This window comes from Meriones unguiculatus, chromosome 3, assembly GCF_030254825.1.
Source record: "Meriones unguiculatus strain TT.TT164.6M chromosome 3, Bangor_MerUng_6.1, whole genome shotgun sequence".
In the NCBI taxonomy this organism is placed as follows: domain Eukaryota; kingdom Metazoa; phylum Chordata; class Mammalia; order Rodentia; family Muridae; genus Meriones; species Meriones unguiculatus.
In genome coordinates this window covers 35,510,486-35,529,760 of record NC_083351.1, presented here as the reverse complement: position 1 = coordinate 35,529,760, position 19,275 = coordinate 35,510,486, and the positions used below count along the sequence as shown (strand labels likewise).

The 19,275-nt window shown below is 45.1% G+C and overlaps 1 protein-coding gene across 1 annotated transcript in view; it reads right to left on the bottom strand.

Annotated features, from left to right (window-relative positions):
• The window catches only part of Frmpd1 (FERM and PDZ domain containing 1), a 151,212-nt gene extending 137,160 nt beyond the window's left edge, over window positions 1-14,052 (bottom strand). Inside the window, exon 1 of the mRNA XM_021653985.2 lies at window positions 13,892-14,052. The gene's annotated coding sequence lies outside the window, so the exon portion shown is untranslated. The remainder of the gene's footprint in view (window positions 1-13,891) is intronic.
• Window positions 14,053-19,275: the final 5,223 nt, after the last annotated feature.

The window sequence follows — 19,275 nt, the reverse complement described above, 5'->3', positions numbered from 1 at the left end:
GATTAGCTGGTAGACCTCTGAGAGCCGCTCAGCCTTGTATCCCTGCAGCTCCATAGTAATATGCTTCAGGACAATCTCTCTCTCTCTCTCTCTCTCTCTCTCTCTCTCTCTCTCTCTCTCTCTCTCTCTCTTTATGTAGCCCAGCCTGGCCTTGAACTCATGCTCCTTCTACCTCCCCAGTTGCTGTTGCTACACCGAGTGCCTCACATGACCACTCCCCCACTCCCATGGTTTCAGTTGGAACTGACGCGCTAGTTTAGGATTTTGTTTTAGCTCCCACTGTGTCTGGGCCCCGCCGCCCTCTGAAGTCTGCTTCCTAGAGACATGGGTAGCCTTGGACCCTGCTGACCAGACCCTAGCCTCCGTAACGGTTTTCTTGCCAAGTGTCAATACTCCACACCTGTTCTTGTCCCTCAGCTGGCCCAATTCAATGAGCGTCGTGCTTTCAATTAGGAGAAATAAAACAAACAGATGTACCCCCTTAGCTGGGAGCGTCAGCATACGTCAGTAATCTTAGCATGCAGGGACTTAAAAGCAGGAAGATCTTGAGTTTGAGGCTAGCCCATACTACATAGTAAGACCCTGCCCTGCATCAATAAAGAGCCAGGTGTAGTGGCACAGACCTTTAATTCCAGCACTTGAAAGGCAGGGTGAGTCTCTGTGAGTCTGGTGGCAGTCTGATGGTCTACACAGAGAGGTCTAGGCCTGTCTCAAAATGAGGAGGAGGAGGAGGGGAGAAGAAGGAGAGAAGGAGAGAAGGGGAGAAGGAGAAGAAAGAGAGAAAGACAGAGATAGGATAAAATAGCAGATATGAAAGTTTTAATTACAAAAAACAGTTGAACTGAATGCGATATGATCAGTGAAGTTTATAAAATTGACTGTTAAACAAGAGTTTCCCAGGCCCCCAGAATCTCCAGGCTTAAAAAGTGTTCGCAGTTAGCATCAGTGAATAACTCTGAAAGAATTAGAAATGAGAGTGTCCTTAAACTAGGGCATCAACACAGAATGGAGACGGGCTAAGGCTCCTTAAAGAAACAGCAGTTCTTGGACTGGAAAGACAATGAACTCTGAAGGGAGCCTCATTCAGAAGGAGGCAGACTAGCCATGAAAATGTGAGGTCAGACGAGCCATGCCCAGCGGATCCACAGCACAATGGCTGAGCTCTGAATGAGGTGAAGATGGTAGCTAAGGAGGTTCTGAGATGAGCATCTTCCTGTTACAGAGACGTAAGCCAGATGCCTCAAAACACTCTTTCAATGTTTTCCTCCCTGTTTTAATCCAAACTTGCCGTGCAAACTATAGTTCTAATTCTCAAACTATGGCCTTAGATCCACCTACAGGACATGACTACGTGAGCCACTGAATGTGGGTGTCATTTCCCAACTGCATTTCTTACTGTGACTTGGCAAGCCGACTGGCCGGTGGTTAGAGAAGGCACGTTCGTGTGGCCTGCCTACAGGGCCGGGGTGCCTGACACTGGAGCATTTGATGTCTTCGGCAATCCGAAATTTCTTTTGGGAGGTTGGTGTCCCTGTTATAGACATTGGCATTGGGAATTTAAAATACTGGATACCGATGAATCACATTTCTGAGCCTCCTGGGCCAAAAGCCAGAATCTGGATCCCAGAAGGTCAGAGTGGTGAGGTCACTGAGGAAATATTCACTGTGAAGCCTTCGGGAAACCATTCCAACTGGCCTTTTCCCGGGTTCACTCAGTCTTCGTCATCACCCATGGGGAATACAAGAAGAAATGACCCTTCCCTCCCCATTGGGGAGGGATGTAATTTAGAGCTCTCCTCCACTGTGAAAAGGCCCCTCTCCCGGGAATCCCAGAATTCCTTCCCCAGCATGGCTCCCATCGCTCCTCTGCACGTACTCTGAATTCCGAACTCTCTTTCTTTGTTGTGTTCTTCATCTGTGCCTAGAATTACTCTTTCCCCTCCCTCCTTAGCCCTGCATGCCAAATGCCAAGTTTAACTCAAGGCTTTGAATGGGTGGCTGCTCCTTCAATTCCATAATTGTTGTTCCACAGCCCCTCAGCTCCCGTTCACTTGATGTCCTAGTTTGCGGTGACTAACATCATGACCAAAAGCACCTCGGGGAGAAAGGGGTTTACTTCCTTTCATAGCCTACAGTCTGTTGCTGAGGGGAGCCAGGGCAGGCACCCAAGGCAGGATCCTGGAGGCAGGCACGGAAGCAAAGGCCTCGGAGGCGCTGCTTACTGCTCCGGGCTTGTGCAGCCTGCTTCAGACAACCTAAGACCACCTGCCCGGGGAGAGCACCCCCCCCATGGGGTAGGTTCTCTTCCATCAATTAACAATTAAGAGAAAAGCCCCCACATACTTGATGACAGACCAATCTGATAGAGACATTGAGGTTCTTTCCTCTTATATGACTCTAGCTTGTGTCAAGCTGGGGGATAAAAAAAAAAACAAAAACCCGCAACTAGCACTTGTATTTTCTATCTTATGCTCAAGTGCTACACCAAGGACATAGTCCCTAAGCCCTTCAGAAATGAAAGTCCCTGTTCTGTTCAGAACATTCTTCTTGTATATGGAAATCTTCCTGGAAAGTCAGATTCATTCGGTCTCTCATTTATTTATTCGGTCATTTAACAGTTATTTCCTGAATGCCTGTGAGTGCCAGGAAATGAGGTCCAAAAGCTGAAGACTGGCAGAGACTCTTTCTTCATGTAGCTCGCTGTCTAGGAGGGAAGTCAGACAACGGAGAAACAGCAAACCCTAGCTGTGATAGTGCCATGACACATAGTGTATGTAGAGGACTGAAGATGCTTTCCCAGGACCGTTAGGACAAAATCCAGAGGAGCCAGCACAGACAGAAGAGGGACTTTGTGAGAGAGAGTGAGCTAAATGCTTCTAGCGGCCTGTGTCACTGGGCTCACTCAGGACCTGCAGTCCTGTCTTCCAATGAATACCAGGAACAAATGTACAAATCTCTTCCTCTGTTCTTTAGTCCAGGCAGGACGCTCCACATACAATAGCAGCTATCAAAGCAGGATATGGTTTGCTCTATTGTTGTGTCTCCTCTGAGACACAAAACTTTTGTCTTGTTAATTGCTGTAGCCCAAATGTTATATGGATGCCACATAATAGGTGTTTACTCATAGTCACATCCCTATGCAGTTTGTTTCAAGCTAATGTCCTAATTTCATCCTCAAGAGAACTCTTTTTGAGATTTTATTTATTTATTATTTATACAGTATTCTGCCTGTATGCCAGAAGAGGGCACCAGACCTCATTATAGATGGTTACAAGCCACCATATTCAATTGAACATGTTGGGAATTGAACTCAGAACCTTTGGAAGAACAGCCAGTGCTCTTAACCTCTGAGCCATCTCTCCAGCCCATCAAAGAGAACTTTAACACCATGTTTTAGGCATTCTCACTGCCAATATTGTCTGCCTCCTATGAGACACAAAATCTTTGTCTTGTTAATTGCTGTAGCCTCAATGTTATGTGGATGACACATAACAGATGTTTGGTGTACACTCATTGGATGGATGTTGGATGAGTTAATGTAGGATGGACGAATGCAGGGTGGATGGGTGGATTTTATCTTCTCATGCAGAATCACCCTAAAGCACGGAACTGCCCTGGTCAAATTTAGGTTCCTCTATCCCTTAGGACAATGCCCTACGTACGCGCAGGAAATAATCAATAATCAAACAGGCAGTGCCAGTGGGTTACTCTATCTTCCCGTGTCTTTCCCATTCTCGAGCTAACTACCGCCTCCCTCAAGTCCTGGTTCCTCCCTCTGGGCTGGTGACAGAAATGCCACATCCTCTGCCCATGCGAACCCTCTGATACTGGTGACGGTGGCTAGATCTTCTGCAGCTGCTCGTACACAGAACAGCACTCCAGTGTGGACCCGAGCGCTCTGAAATGCTTTAAAGTACTCCCCACATACTTCAATGGAGGACACACCCCATATAGCTTTGTAGGGCATTATAAACTCTCCTCCGAGAGTCACCGTGCAAGCAGGTTCTCTCGGTCAGGAACCCAGGCAGGAGCTGACAGTGAGGACAATAATTACTGTTTACTTCACAATCTATTACACTCTGCTGATTGATCCACACAGTGCAGCTGGGGTGGAGGTGAGGGTTTCCTGGCCCGTAAATGCTCAAAGGAATAAGAAGGAAGATCAAAAGAGTCAATGTGTATTAGTTTTTCAAGACAGGGCTTCTCTGTGTAGCCTTGGCTGTCCTGGATTCACTTTGTAGACCAGGCTGGCCTCCCAACTCGCAGAGATCTGCCTCCCTGAGTTCTGGGATTACAGGCGTGTGCCACCACGCCTGGCTGTCAATGTATATCTTGCACAGGTGCTGTGACCCAAGCTTAGGGCAGAAAAAGAGTGATGAGGTCACACCTGCAGTCACCACTGGCCCTTTGTGGCCGAGGGAGTCACTTCAGGCCCAACCTCATTATACCCAGATGCATGGAATGCTGAATCTTCTAGGATGGGAGGTCCAGGGAGAAGGGCATGCAGCTCAGACATGGAGGCTGCACAGGGCACCTCCCCTTCACAATTCTGTGTGTACTTAACTAAGTCAAAAACTATTCCCCAAACAAAAACCAGCCTCAGCTGAAGATAACTTTCCGTCACATGTGGATTTTACTGTAGTGGGATTTGCCCCAGTTTTCTTAGGACTCCTGTACTTGGCTCATAAAATAAAGAGTCTACTAAAGTAAGTGCACGGATTTGGTCTTACGGGTTTCGTTTTATTGTAAATACACAAGACATTTCCAGTGATTTTTCTTGCAAACCTTTTTTCGTACTGGATCTTCAAGTGTATGGCTTTCTCCGGGTATTGATTTTGGTCCATGTTCTCTCTCCTCCCCCTTTCCTCCCTCCTCTTCTCTGTGTATGTTGGGGGAGGTGGGTCTGTGGGTGTAGGTGTGTATGGTTGAGACAGGGTTTATGTGGCCCAGGCTAGCCTACCACTTGTTACATAATCCAGTCTGGCATCAAACAGGTATTCTGTCTGTCTTAACCTCCCTAGTGCTGGGATTATAAATTGGAGCCAGCAGGCCAGCACAAGCAGTGATTCCAGTCTTCTGATAATCTTGTGACATTTACACATGGACTTCTCCCAGAAGAAAACACAGAGTCGAGCCAGAGATGGCTCAGCGAGTAAAGGCGCTTGTCACAAAGCCTGACAATCTGAATTTGATATCTGAAATCCACATGGTGGAAGGAGAGAATCAGCTCCAGCCAGCTGTCACTGACCTCCACACACATTAATTTAAATGCAAGCAAACTCCTATATGAGCAAAAGATTGCAAACAAGTGTAGGGTCTGTGAACCCAAAGCTACGAACATCTAGCTCCTCACATACATTGTTGATGGGAATGAAAATTAGTGCAAAGGCTATAGAGGAAAATTTGGCATTATTTAACATTGCAGGCATACACACCATTTGACACAGGACCTCCATTTTAGAACATTATCCTGCAAGCTTATTTTGACATCGACAAATAGGTTTGCATGTGATAATGACTCCAACAATATCTATTCTAGAAAAAGATGGGCAACAAGCTTACTGCCTCCTACAATAGAGGACTGGTCCAATAAACTTTAGTATGCACACAGACTGAATACAATGAATCATTCTTTTCAAAATGAAATTTTAATTATGTATGTGTATAGGTCAGCAGCATCAGTCACCTTGACCTATAGGCAATAGAAGCCTCCTGGTGTAGGAGCTGAACTCGGGTCTTTTGGAAGAACACTACTCACTCTTAACCACTGAGCCATTTCTCCAGCTGCAATGAGTCTTTAAAAGAAATAAAAAATAAGTGACAGATGGTGGCAGCAGCAGCGGCAGCAGCACACGCCTTTAATCCCGGCACTGGGGAGGGAGAGTCAGGCGGATCACTGTGAGTTTGAGGCCAGCCTGGTGTACAGAGTGAGTTTCAGGACAGCCAGGGCTATGCAGAGTAACCCTGTCTTAAAAAAAACTAAAGGGAAAAGAAAAAGAAAGGAAGGAAGGAGGAAGGAACGAAGAGTGGAGGCCAGAGAGATGGACAAGTGGGCAAGAGTAGTTGCCGCTCTTGTAGAGGGCCCAGGTACAGTCTTGCCAAAGCTCCAAGGGATCCAATGCCCTTTATGACTTCTGGGGGCGCCAGGCATGTATATAGCATGCAAATATACACCAGGCATGTATATGACATGCAAATACACATGCAGTCAAAACATTCATACTCGTGAAATGAAAAAGAAATCTTTTTAAAAATAAAAATATTGGCATGACATAACATCTAAGATATACAATAAATTACGAAGTGAGAGAGGGCAGGATGAACAGTATACCACTACTTATGTACTTGCTGGCTAGCAGGCGGGATTGGGGATGCAAAGGACAGCTGCCGTAGAAAGCAAATGCCTCATGTTGGTTTGGGATTTTTTTTTAACTTCCTACACAAGGACACTGTGTTTACATCATTTTTACTCCTTCTTTTCCATTCCCTCTCAAATTCATGACTTCTTTTTCTGTAACTGTTATTATTATCACACATACACATGCCTGGATGGATAGACAGACAGACAGACAAGACAGACAGACAGCTAGAACCTACTGAGTCCATTTAGTGAAACTTGGATGCACTTGTGCTTAGGACTGACTGCTTGGGACTGGGTAACCTATCCTATGGGGTCTTTTCCCTGGAGAAAACTGATCCTCCGTCTCTAACCTCCCTCAGGGATGGCTGGCTGCCGTAGCTCTTCATCTAGGACCTTTGTAAATGTTTCTCTGTCCAGTTCCAGGGGATCCAGGGCTCTCTTCTCACCTCCACAGGCACACATACATACATGCAGGCAAAACACCCTTGCAATGGAATAAATTAATAAAGTTTTGTTTGTTTTTGAAATAGGGTTTCTCTGTGTAGCCTTGACTGTCCTGGAACTTGCTTTGTAGACAAGGCTGGACATGAACTCAAAGAGATCCACCTGCCTCTGCCTCCCGAGTGCTTTAAAGGTGTGTGCCACCACTACACAGCTAAAGAAATAGTTTTTAAAAAAGAAATAAAGTGGTAATACTATTGGTTCTAAAAAGGAAATAGTGGACAGGATTGAAGAAAAACTTTCTTTAATTATAAACTATATTCCATATGTAAATTGTGTGTAAAATATTTGTTCACAGTTAAAAAAGAAGAAGAAGAACAAGCAACCACTTTTGTACCTGACCCTTAGGTTAAGAAACAGTACCATCCTTTCCCCAGAACTCCCCATGGGTTCTTCCATCACTGTGAAGAAAGACTTTCTTCTTTCTGTGAAGAAAGACTTTCCACAACTTGCCCATTAAATTTGAATACCTTAGTACAAGAAACCCACTAAAAATGACCTGTCCCCTCCTCCCTCCGCTTCCCTCTCTCTCTGTCCCTGTCTCTCTCTGTCCCTGTCACACAAAGTAGAACTAAGCTAAAGGAACACTGCCTCCAAAGCAGAAATTCAGGATGCCAACACGTTATGTTTGTTCCCGGGACTGATCAGACATTAGGCTCCATTCCATAGCAAAGGAGATAGCCCTTCCTTACAACCATCCATTCGATCCATCCCCATGTCAAAGAGCATACCTCCACAGGCAGTTCAAGGGGGCACAGTTACCACCAATGTTAAGGCCTGCTCTGCCATAAAGCCCTCAGTTCTCTTCTGAAGAAAAGTGTAATTTTTCCAGCTGAACAAGATGACCTCAGGTTACAACGGTTTGAAAAAAAAACAAAAAACAAAAAACACTGGTATCTCTCATCTGCTTAAGAGACCAGACTTGCAGCCTCTTGTCTCTGCTTACCTTGCCCAAAGTGTAACCATTAGAGCGACTTCCCTCTGTGAGAAAGAAGGACCTAGAAGGTCCTGAATTTGCATTTTAGCAAAACTTCTCTGCTACCGTGGTGAGGATAGATTTGAGGATACAAGGTGAAAGGAAGTTATGCAATCGTCCAGGTGAGAGAGGGGATGCTTTGCAGGGTGGAAGCTGTGGGGAGGAAGAAGCCGTCAGACGCTGGATATAGTTTGACAAAATTTGCTGACCAGGTTGGAGATGGGGGCACAAGGGAAAATGCTGAGTCAAAGATGACTCCAAGGCCTTTGGCCTCACCAGCTTGAAGGCAAGAATTGTCATTTTCTGGGATAAAGGCATCTGAAGGGCTATCCAGGTTTGTTGGAGGCAGGAGAATGAGAAGGAAAGTAGGGAAATAGAAGGAATCAAGTTTGGGACAGTTTTACTTTTCACATTTATTTTTTTATTTTTATGTGTGTGTGTGTGTGTGTGTGTGTGTGTGTGTGTGTGTGTATACAAGCCAGCCCAAGTGCCAGGACATTCATGTAGATTTCACAACTAGCAGCCACACATTCTCTTTTTCTACTGTATGGGTGCTGGGGATTGAACTCAGGTCATCATCAACAAGTGCCTTTATCTGCAGAGCCATCTCACTGGCCCAAGGTTAGAACGCTTCAAGCTTGTAACATGTCCAAGCAGGGACGTGAACTAGACAACTGGGTGTTTGGCCAGGAAGTCGGTGTCAGGGTGAGGTGAAATAATATCCATCTATAAAACTGGAATAATAATATATAATACCCATGACAGAAGAATTATAGGAGAATTAAACAAGATAATGCCTAAAAAGCTCTTAGGGCAGGCAAGGACTAGAATACAAGATGCCTAAAGTGCATTTTAGTTGTTTTTATTAGAATTTAAGTATGCTCTGTATTCCTGTCATTACTATAGAGTTATGAATCTACTTGCCCTCAGGTTTACCAAGATGGTATTTTTGTTTTTCTGCTGCCAGTGCCAGGGAATGACTTTTTTTTTTAAAAAGCAAGAGTCTCTGGGGTCACAGCACCATCTGCAGAACTGGCTTCCAGACGGAGTTAAAGTGCGGAAGGCTTTGCATGCACCTATAGTTGTTCATCGGGAAGTTACACCAAACTTCTTAAACAACCGAGCCTGTAACGCCGTTAACCCAGAAATGACCCCACATTTTGAAGAGGAGTGGAGATGGAAAACAAGACAGTTTGTTGAGGAGAAACTGAAAACCAGCAAGGGAAAGACATTCCCAGTGCACTCCTGTTGCCTTTGCAACACAGGACATTGGAAAGGAATAAAGCCTGGAAACCCACTATTCTATCTAGACTTTAAGCACTAAAGATGTTTTCGCAGGCCACAAGTTTACCTGGCTTCTTCTAAATCTGATTCACAAAATCCCCCTCCTGTTCTTCCATAAGACTCCCTGTACCCTGCCAAAGGTTTGGCTATGAGTCTCAGCATCTGCTTCAATACTCTGTCGGGCGAAGCCTTTCAGAGGCCCTCTATGGTAGCCTCCTATCCTGTTCCTTCTCTCCCACTGCTTCTGGTGTCTATCCTGTTTGCCATTTTGAATGAGATTTAAGCATCTTCCCTAGGCTCCTTGTTGCTTAGCTTCTTTAGGTCTGTGAGGAACTGCTCTTTAGCTATTTCGTTTTGGGAATATACAGACAAAACCTGGGGGTTATTTTATTATGTAACTTAAGATATTTGAAGCAAATTAATGTCTTAACATCACAACCTAAACCATGGGCTCTCTTTTTTCACATTTGCTTCTTTTTTTTAAATGATTTATTTCTTTTTATTTTATGTGCATTGGTGTTTTGCCTGCATGTATGTCTGAATAAGGGTGTCAAAGCAATTGGAGCTGGATTAGACAGTTGTGAGCTGCCATCTGGGTGCTCGGGATTGAACTCAGGTCCTCTGAGAGAAAAGCCAGTGCTCTTAACCCCTGAGCCATCCATCTCTCCAGCCCCACCATGGGCTTTCTTATTAATTTTACATCTCGTTGAGCTTTGGCTATAAGTCCATGTAATTCTCTTCTATATCTATGACAAGCCTGATGCTAAATAATCCCTTACTAATTGCCTGCATCTATGGCTGAAGAGAACAAAGTCATGCAAACGATCCAAAATGCTTCTGCAATAAACCAATGACAATGTCACATAAAATCACAGGCCCTGATTGGTGCTTCAGCACACAGTACAGGCATGGATGGACTACTAGAGAGAGGACAGAGAGTGACAGTAGCTTGGAAAAGGGTTCCTTTCCAGAATTCTTGTCTTGCACTGTAAAGGGGGCTGGGTAAACAGAGCTGGCTCTGCTCAGCTAACATCACAGGAAGCCTCAGCCCTTCTCCCATGCTTGTGTTCGAGGAGTTCTGTATTCATTACTGAGCTTTCAGCACTGGTTCCCTGTGAATAAAAGCCTTTCAGCCTTTCAGCCTGAACTGAACCTAAAAAGCTAAGTTGATTACAGAAACTTATGAATTTGTACCCTATTTTTTGTTTAATTAGTTTGGAGTAAGTTTTAGTTCTATATGTTTCCATACGTGCTAAGGAAGGAAAGGAAAGTGTTCCATTTATATGCAGGGATCGTGGTGACTGTGGAAGAGGCTAGGAGGACCCAACCCTCTCTTTACCTCTACGTTTTAGAACTCAGGTCTACCAGAAACAAAAGACAAATGTAGTGGAAGTTTTGGTTTCTTTAAAAACTCCGTTATGTTATATAAACAGGTTTTTGTTTTAATCCCAAGTGTGGGATATGGGACTGCCTTAGTTTGTCCACAGCTGATAATTGCCTCTTGGGGCTCAGAGAGGGGCTTGGTCTTTGCCAGCTGGAGTTAGTGGGATTCTGAGGAGTCTCAAAGTGTATAAATACCAGGGCCCAGAGAGAGGAGGGGGCTTCGAGAAGGACAGAGGAGGAAGAAGACTGCTTGTTCGTCCTGCTGTGTTTACCGTTTGCTATTGCTAGCTATCCCTACAGCTGAGGTTGGTATTTTCCCAAAGAACCCGAAGGCCCTAGCCAGCCAGAACTAAGTCTGAAGAGGTCTATGCCACCTTTCCCTTCCAATCTCTCTCTCTCCTACATAGGATTGGGGGGCTGGAAGGGAGGTAGAGGCTTCAGGAACCCTAAATGAAAGCAAAGTTTAAAAAAACAGCACCTACGGACAAATGTTTTTGTGGTTATTCCTAGGCAGTATTACAAGAATCCTTGCTTCGGAATGTTCATACAATGGGCCTGAAGATTATCCGTGCCATCTCTAGCTTTCAATTAGTGGTCAGCCAGAGAAACATTTAAAAGTCCACTGAAGGCAATGATGCGCTCTAGAAGTAGTCTTGTCTTGGCCGTAAAAACAGGAGAGGGGTCCTAAGGACCTCGGCAAAGTCCTACAGCTAGGTGGCCCTTCCCGGGGGGTGGGGGTGGGGGAATAGGACTTATAGGCTCTATCTGTTTCTATACTTGTGGCCAGTGTCAGGGCAGAGGCTGCTGTAGCGTGAGTTCCCAGAGGACTCTGTTTCCTCACTTTCCTCGGCTCTGGGGTTTCCTCTCTCTTCTAATGCCTGAAGGGAAATGCTGCCCATGACCTCCATCAACATGCTGGGTTTCTGCTGCCAGCCCTTAAGACTGGCTAGCAACCTTTATCTTCCTAGTACCTTGTGAGCCCAGCAGAGCCTACCAGAAATTCAAGGTACTAGGTCAGGGCTAAGGGTGAATTTTCTGGGTTCTGTTCAGTTTGGGAGCAATCAGTAAGACCTTTTTCTCACCTTTCGGCCTCAGGCTGTGTGCTAGAGACAAAGAATTTGAATCATACACAACCTTGAAAGATCACAAATGCATCAAGGTATAGTGATTAATCATAACAGCTCTCCAGTTGAACCATAGGTATGTATTTTAGCTCTATAAGTTACCCCTGGTTGTCCTCAGGTCAGCATTTACTCTCTCTACCCCTGAGTTTTCCATTTGTGAATACTCCTAGTGTATTGTTGCGATCACTATAGTCAATGGTTTCAAGCCATGCCTGGCAAAGAGTAAGTTCTCTGCAATGCTGACTATTACTATGTGCTTTGGCTCCTCTTTCTGGGACCTCATGCTTAGCCCGTGCTCTTTCCTTCTCGGTCCTAGCTCTTTCCTTCCTCCCCCAAAAGGTTATTTTTTATTTTGCTTTGGGCCCACCTCAGTGTTGGTCCTCTGAGAAGGACACACAGCCGCTCTAACATTTGGCTGGTGCTCTTTTCACTAGGATTCGAATTCAAAACCTTCAAGATAAGTAGGCAAGGGACTCGCATGAGTCATTGTGTCACTATTTTTCTAAGGAACACCGTATCTGTAAGGAGTTTCTCCAAGCCAGGAACCTGTATTCTTGAGGGAACCTTAAACTTTCGTGTTTTCAGTTCTTTCAAAGCCATGAAACTTCTGATGCCAGGGAAGAGAAAGAAGCTTCTCAGAATTGTTAGTGTGATACTGCCCCTGATGACGTATCTGTGTTATCTCCCTGGTTGTAACTAGCTGGTCATGACATATCATGCAGTTAGGCAGATGTCTCTCATTTCTTTTCTTTGTGAGACAGAATGTCACTATGTAGCCCAGCCTGGCCAGGAACTCGCCATATAGTCCAACTTGGCCTCAAACTCTCAATTTTCTTGACTTAGCCCTCAAGTACTGAGATTAGAGTCACAGGTCAGTGCTGGACTAAATGTTTACTTTTCCTCGTGCTCACAAGGAACGTTTAATGTACTCGTCGAAGCCATTACCATCATTCTTAAAAAACTTAAAACAACCATAGACTGCAGCTGCTCCAGTTCTGGGTCCAAAGGCGTGAAAGTCAGTGCACAACAGAGATGTTCTTCACCCTCATGTTTATCACAGCTTTGTCAGCCATGGTCAAGGCATGGGATCAGCTTACCTACTTGTCAATAGGTTTAAAAAGTGCACTGTAGGGGCTGGAGAGATGGCTCAGTGGTTAAGAGCCCTGTCTGCTCTTCCAGAAGTCTTGAGTTCAGTTCCCAGTAACCAAAAGGTGGCTCACAATCATCTATAATGTGATTTGGTGCCCTCTTCTGGCATGCAGGTGTACATGCAGATAGAGCGCTCATCTACATAAATAAATCATTCATTTTTTTTTTTAAAGTAATCCCAGCACTTGGGAGGCAGAGGCAGGGGGATCTTTGTGAGTTCAAGGCCAGCCTGGTGTACAGAGCTAGTTCCAGGACAGCCAGGAATACACACAGAAGCCTTGTCTCAAAAGAAAAAAAAATGTATATATATGCTAAGTGGAGTTTCAGGTAGCCGTGAAAAAGGATGAAATTTTCTTTGAAAAAAAAAAATGAATGAAACAGAAAAACATGATATTAAGTGAAATAAGCCATCCTTAGGAAGACAAACACTTCACACTTCCTCTCATTAGATTAAAAAGAGTAAACACATGGAAGGAAAAGATGGACTGTTACCAACGAGAAGAAAATCAGCAGGAGTCAGGAGACAGCACTAGAGAATAATGGGGGTGGATGTGTATGAAAAATTAAAAATTAAACTCTTTGTATAATCAATACACAAAAATAAAGCTATTATTATAAAAATAATTAAGATCTGTTGTTAAGCTACTGATGACTAACAAAGCAGGTGAATTTTAAAATAAACGACCTTTTTAAAAAATAACTTCGGAAAATTCTAAATTTCCATAACTTGGTTGTTTGTAGCCTCAAGCTACAACGAGCCACAGTTCATGATTTCATCAGTTCAACCGAAGAACACCCAGCCAAGTTCCATCAACTTCGACGTGTGACCGGATAATTCTCGCATTCAAAGGAAATGCTTGAAACTCTTAGCTAATACCTATAAAAACTTCCCCGACACGATCGATGCACTAAGGGCCGCACACCCGCCCACTCCAGTCCCGGGAAATGCTTCCTTCTGAAGGACCCCAGTCAGATCCTTAAGACACACGTGTGAGTGGCTGTCCTCGGAGCTCCCCACTTCCAGAATGCCTAGCACGGCTCCTTGTTGCTGATAGACGTCTGCCAATCCGGGGCCAATGCTCCAGTGGCCACACGTTCCCAAGACACACTTACCTGCTTCCTCCCGCAGCTGTCCACAGACTTGGCGCCGATCGCCAAGCATAAATTCTGGTAAGAACTTCAGAAACTGGCCAATCCAGACCTTCATTTTACAGACGGGAGCACCGGAACCCACGGGAGGTAGCCCTCAGCCAAGCTCACGCAGCTTATTGATTCCAGGGCTGAGGGCAGGATTGCCCAAGCGGGGATCCACCTCCTTGTATGTCATTCTTCTCCCAACCCGTTCTTCTGCTCTCCGCCCTCGCTGGCTTTCAAAAGCTTGACACACAGTCCCCACCCTCCCGGGATGTGCCAAGCAGCCTGCCAGGCTCACCTGGAGCGAACAACCCCGCTGGGCCTGGGGCTCTTTGCCTGCAGGGGAATGAATGCAGACATGTAAACACTGCGCAGGGTTCCAGGAGATGCTGCAGTCTGCCCGCCATTGGGAGGCTGCCAAGTCTGTGGTGTTGTTTATGACCTCTGAGACCTTTCAGTTCTTCTTCTCCAGTCAGCTTCCAGTCAGCTTCCAGTCAGCTTCGGTACTGCCCCATCATTTTATGTAACAGCAAACATTTACTTGGGAGACACTGAGCACTTGTCGTTTGCTAAGCACTCTGCTGGCTTTGGGAGTACAAGAATGAGAAGATACATTATGCTGCCAGCTCTCACACTGTGACAGGCTAAGTCTCACAGACGCACAGACGCCACCACAGGTGGCCTAATGAGACCGATTCTACATGCCCCTCCTCTTCCCTCCTCTCCCCCCTTCTCACTCCTTCAGCCTTTCCTCTGTTGTTGTTGTTTTTGTACTTCTCCTTTTAAAGATTTTTTAAAAAGATTTATTTATGCATTTGCTATGTATGAAATATTCCGTCTGCATGTGTGCCTGCACACCAGAAGAGGGCAGCAGATCTCACTATTGATGGCTGTGAGCCACCATGTGGTTGCTGGGTATTGAACTCAGGACCTCTGGAAGAGCAGCCTGTGCTCCTAACCTCTGAGCCACCTCTCCAGCCCCTTAAGATAAATATTTTTTTAAGACAGGGTGTCACAATGTAACCCTGCCTGGCTTTGAACTCCCAGAGCTTATACCTGTTTCCAAGTACTGGGATTAAAGGAGTGTGCCACCATGCCAGCTTTTTAATAGGAAACTTAGAACACGCTAAGAAGTAAGGCAAAGCTATGAAAGGAGTTCAGAGAATCCTGTATACCCCTTAACTCAGTTTCTTCTACCATGAACACCTCACAGGGATGTACAATTTTTCTTTTTCCTAATTTTTTATGACATTTGTTTATTCTGCTCTCTCTCCCTTTCTCTCTCTCTCTCTCTCTCTCTCTCTCTCTCTCTCTCTCTGTGTGTGTGTGTGTGTGTGTGTGTGTGTGTGTGTGTGTGTGTGTGTAAGGAGTTCAGAGAATAACTTTCAGGGCTCTGTTCTCTCCTTCCACCACAGGGGTCCCAGGGGTCTAATTGAAGTTATCGGGCTTATCAGCCAAAGCCATTATCTGCTGAGCCATCTCACTGGCTCTGAAGTATTTTATACAGGACATCGACATTTTAAAAAATTGTATTTAGAAATATCACATGGACCCAGGTTGCGAAATGCACTAGTGGAGATGATATAGAAGACTGACCGGTGGACAGACTCAGCAAAAACCACCGCAAAAAGCATAGACAGATCATAATGACTTCCAGACATGCTAAAGAGATAGAATTGATGGGAACTAGGGGTTAACTACAGAGCCTAAAGGTGGGGGATGAGCCAGAGTTAACCCAGCTTCCTGGCTTTAGAGGTGAATAATGATAGCAATCATAGACTGTATGGCTGAGGTTTAAATGTGCTCCCCCCACCCCATTCATGTGCTAAAAAATTAATTCCTGAAGCAACGGTGGGATGTGGGGGATAACAGGAGCTCTTCAGGTCTTGGCAGCTATGCCCTATGAATGAGTGAATGCCGTGATAAGCAGGCCTCTCAAGAGGGGCTTCTCTCTGGCTCCCCTGCTCCCTCGACATGACTATGCAGCAAGAAGGCCCAGCAGGCCAGATGCCAGCACCTTGATTCTGCTCAAGACAGTATTAGCATGTGTTCTTTGTAAATTACCTAGTTTCAGATATTCTGGAGTAATGGCCCTAAATGGGCTAAGATGGAAGGGAAGACAATTGTTTCCACATTGAGAAGGTGATGTGTGAGGTACTCATGGGCCAGCAGACGAGACTGTCAAGTCATCAGATGGGACAGGTATGCTGATATACCCATACAGTTTAAAGACATCAAAGGCAGAGTCAGGAGTTCAAGGTCAGCCTTGACTACAGAAGATCCTCATCCAGCCAGGGGTGGTGGCACATGCCTATAATCCCAGCACACTGGAAGACAGAGGCAGGCAGATCTCTGTGAGTTCGAAGCCAGGTCTACAAAGCAAGTCCAGTACAGACAACGTTACCCTGTCTTGAAAAAAGAAATCCTAATCCAAAGTAAACCAACAAAGACAGTGGTTGGTTTACAGACATGTACAGGTCTGTGTTTCCACAAAGAAGTGAGCTAGAGTCATGCAGAAGACCCCTATCCAAGGATGTCAGCTGAAGTCAGGTAGATTGCATATTCGTGTAGAGAGAAGGATCTAGGAAAAAACTAAAAGAACTCTGTCATTGGAGAGGTGATTGGAAGGACAGGTGTAGAAAGAGGCTGCAGAGCATCAGGAAAGGTTGAAAATATCAGAGAAAGTAGCATCTCTCATGCTAAGAGAAGAATGCTCGTTGGAAAGCATTGTGTAGCCAGTGGTGTCAAATGCCGGAGACAGGTTGAGACCCTTAAAAGTCCCTCCAATTTGGCAGGACTTCCTTCAGCGTAAGTGGTTTCAGAGAATGGATGGAGCCACAAGCCCAGTCTGCCTTTGAACTGCAAACTGAACAGAAAGTGAGAAGCTACCAGCATCTGTTTTTCCCTTAAACCTCCTGTGAACTAGAGGCCAGTGATACATTAATAGGGACTGGAAAACGACAATAAATACTCTTGTGGTAAAAACACTTCTTGTTTCATTTTGAGTGTGAGTGAGGCATGATTTCCTACCAGAAAATTATTAGTAGTAGCTATCATTTATTAAGTAGCCACCATAAGTCAAGCACTTTAAAGACATTTTATTGGGCCCTATACACAGCATTTTGAATGGATGCCACCTGCCTCTCCTGTACATGAAAAACCAAGAGCACAGGAAGACTGGAGCATGCTTTCAGTTTCACAGAGGGCCTAGAAGGGAAATCCCGTGTCACTCCAAGCGTCTGCCTTCTCACGGCAGTGACACTGCCTCTACCAAACAATGCATTTCACAGTTAGAGATCAAGATTTAAATGTGTGGCCAGGGAATTCCACCCATCAAGGGAAGGACCATGACTTGAAAAGATGGATACTCGGACAGGCACTTCTTATTTTGGGACAATTGCTGAATAGGGACGAAAAGCTTCTGGCTTTGAATCCCAGAGTCCCAAGTAAGTCCCCTTCGAGGTTTTGTGTGTGTACATACACACACTCACACACACACACACACACACACACACACACACACACACACACGAGTGCACATCAGTATGTGAGAATGTAGAGCCAGATAGCTCAGAGTAAATTGGTCTACTATTGTTAAATAGGCAAGTTAAGGTTGCAGGCTAGAGAAATGACTCAGTGGTTAAGAGCAGTGGTTGCTGTTTTCAGGGTCCCTGCTTTAATTCCCAGCACTGGTATGGTGGCTCACAACTACCTAGAACTCCATTCTAAGGGATCTGATGCTCTCTTTCGGCCTCAAAGGAACACAGTTGGTACACAGGTACATAGTTGGTGCACAGACATACATGCAAGCAAACACAGGCATGTAAGGATTTAAAACAAGTTTAAAAAGGAAAGGTTAAGGTTGCACATAAGGAAAACGTTATGAAATTATACAAGGATTTTGCAAAACAAAATCAACACATTTTAAGGAAGGCTCCTGCCTCCTTACAGATCCATGAGGGAAAAACAGGCAATTAATGTCAGACAGTTAAGAGGATATTGCTGGGGCTACTGGGTACATGACTTGGAGAGACAGGTAGAACTGTCCTAGAGAGTTGGGGAGTCCCTAGAACTAGAGGTGCTTATACAGAGGCAGGGGCAGGGCTGAAGCCAGTGGCTAAGCAGCAAAGACAGCTGACATCGTGTTCCTCAACTGAGCATGGGGAGAGCCCCTGAGGACATGATTAAGGTTAAGGTTTGACATGTCAGGCCCTGGCCTTTGCTCTCCCCTGATGGATGAAATGAAACAACCAGCATGGTCCTCCCTTCCCTGTCTGTATCCCACGGAGCAGCTGAACTCTGATACGCCAGGAGAAAAGGCATTCTTGCCTTTGGAAAGACAATGTGTCTTTTCTAAGCTGAGACAAGCGGTATTTGTCTTTCATCAGACATGTCTGCCATACTCTAAACATCAGAAGTAGAGTATGGGAAATGGAAACTTGGAGAAACTCCCAAAGAATTACCATTGATATAGCAATAGTCACTGTGAGATTTTATATAACTAGATTGTTATAGATAAATAAAAGCGATGAAATTTGAAGGTCATAGTTTAAATTGTTTTCACTTTATTTTTGCGTGTGTACGTGTTTTGCCTGCATGTATATCGATGCACCCTGTGCATGAGTGCCTGTGAAGGCCGTATGAAGGAGCTGAATCCCCTAAACCTGAAGTTATAGATGGTTACAAGCCACCCTGTGGGTGAGAACTGAACCAGGAGCTTTCCGGAAGAGGAGCCAGTGCTGCTAACCACTGAGCCGGCTTTCCAGCCCCAGTGATGCTGGTTTTTAGTGTGTATATGTAAAGGTGTGGCATATGCATGTGTGTGTACGCACGTGCCTGTGTACATAGAAAAACCAGATGTGAACACTGACTGCCTTACTGTCCTCTCTCTCTCTCTCTTTCTCTCTCTCTCTCTTTACACTATTTTTTGGTTTTCAGAGAACAGCTTGTAGGAATTAGTTCTCTTCTTCCACCTCATTGATTCTGGGTATCAAACCCAGGTTGTCTGGCTTGGGTGCTCTTTTGGCCATCCTGCTGGCCCTCCCCACCTTATTTTTTTGAGAGACGACATAACATGAAGCCTGGAGCTCACTGTTTTAGCAAGACTGGATGACCAATGAACCCCAGAAATACTCCCTCTTCTCTGCCTCTCAGAGCAGACACGTGTCACCACACCCACCTTTTACATGGGTGCTGGGGGTCTGAACTCAGGCCCCGGTGCCCCTTCCCCAGCTCTAGGGGTCATTCTTCATTTATGCAGGTGAACAGATGTCTGGATAAAGGAAATGTAGAATATATATACAATGAGGTTTTGTTCAGCATGAAGAAAGATGTCTCTTCAGGAGAATGGCTGAAACCAGAGA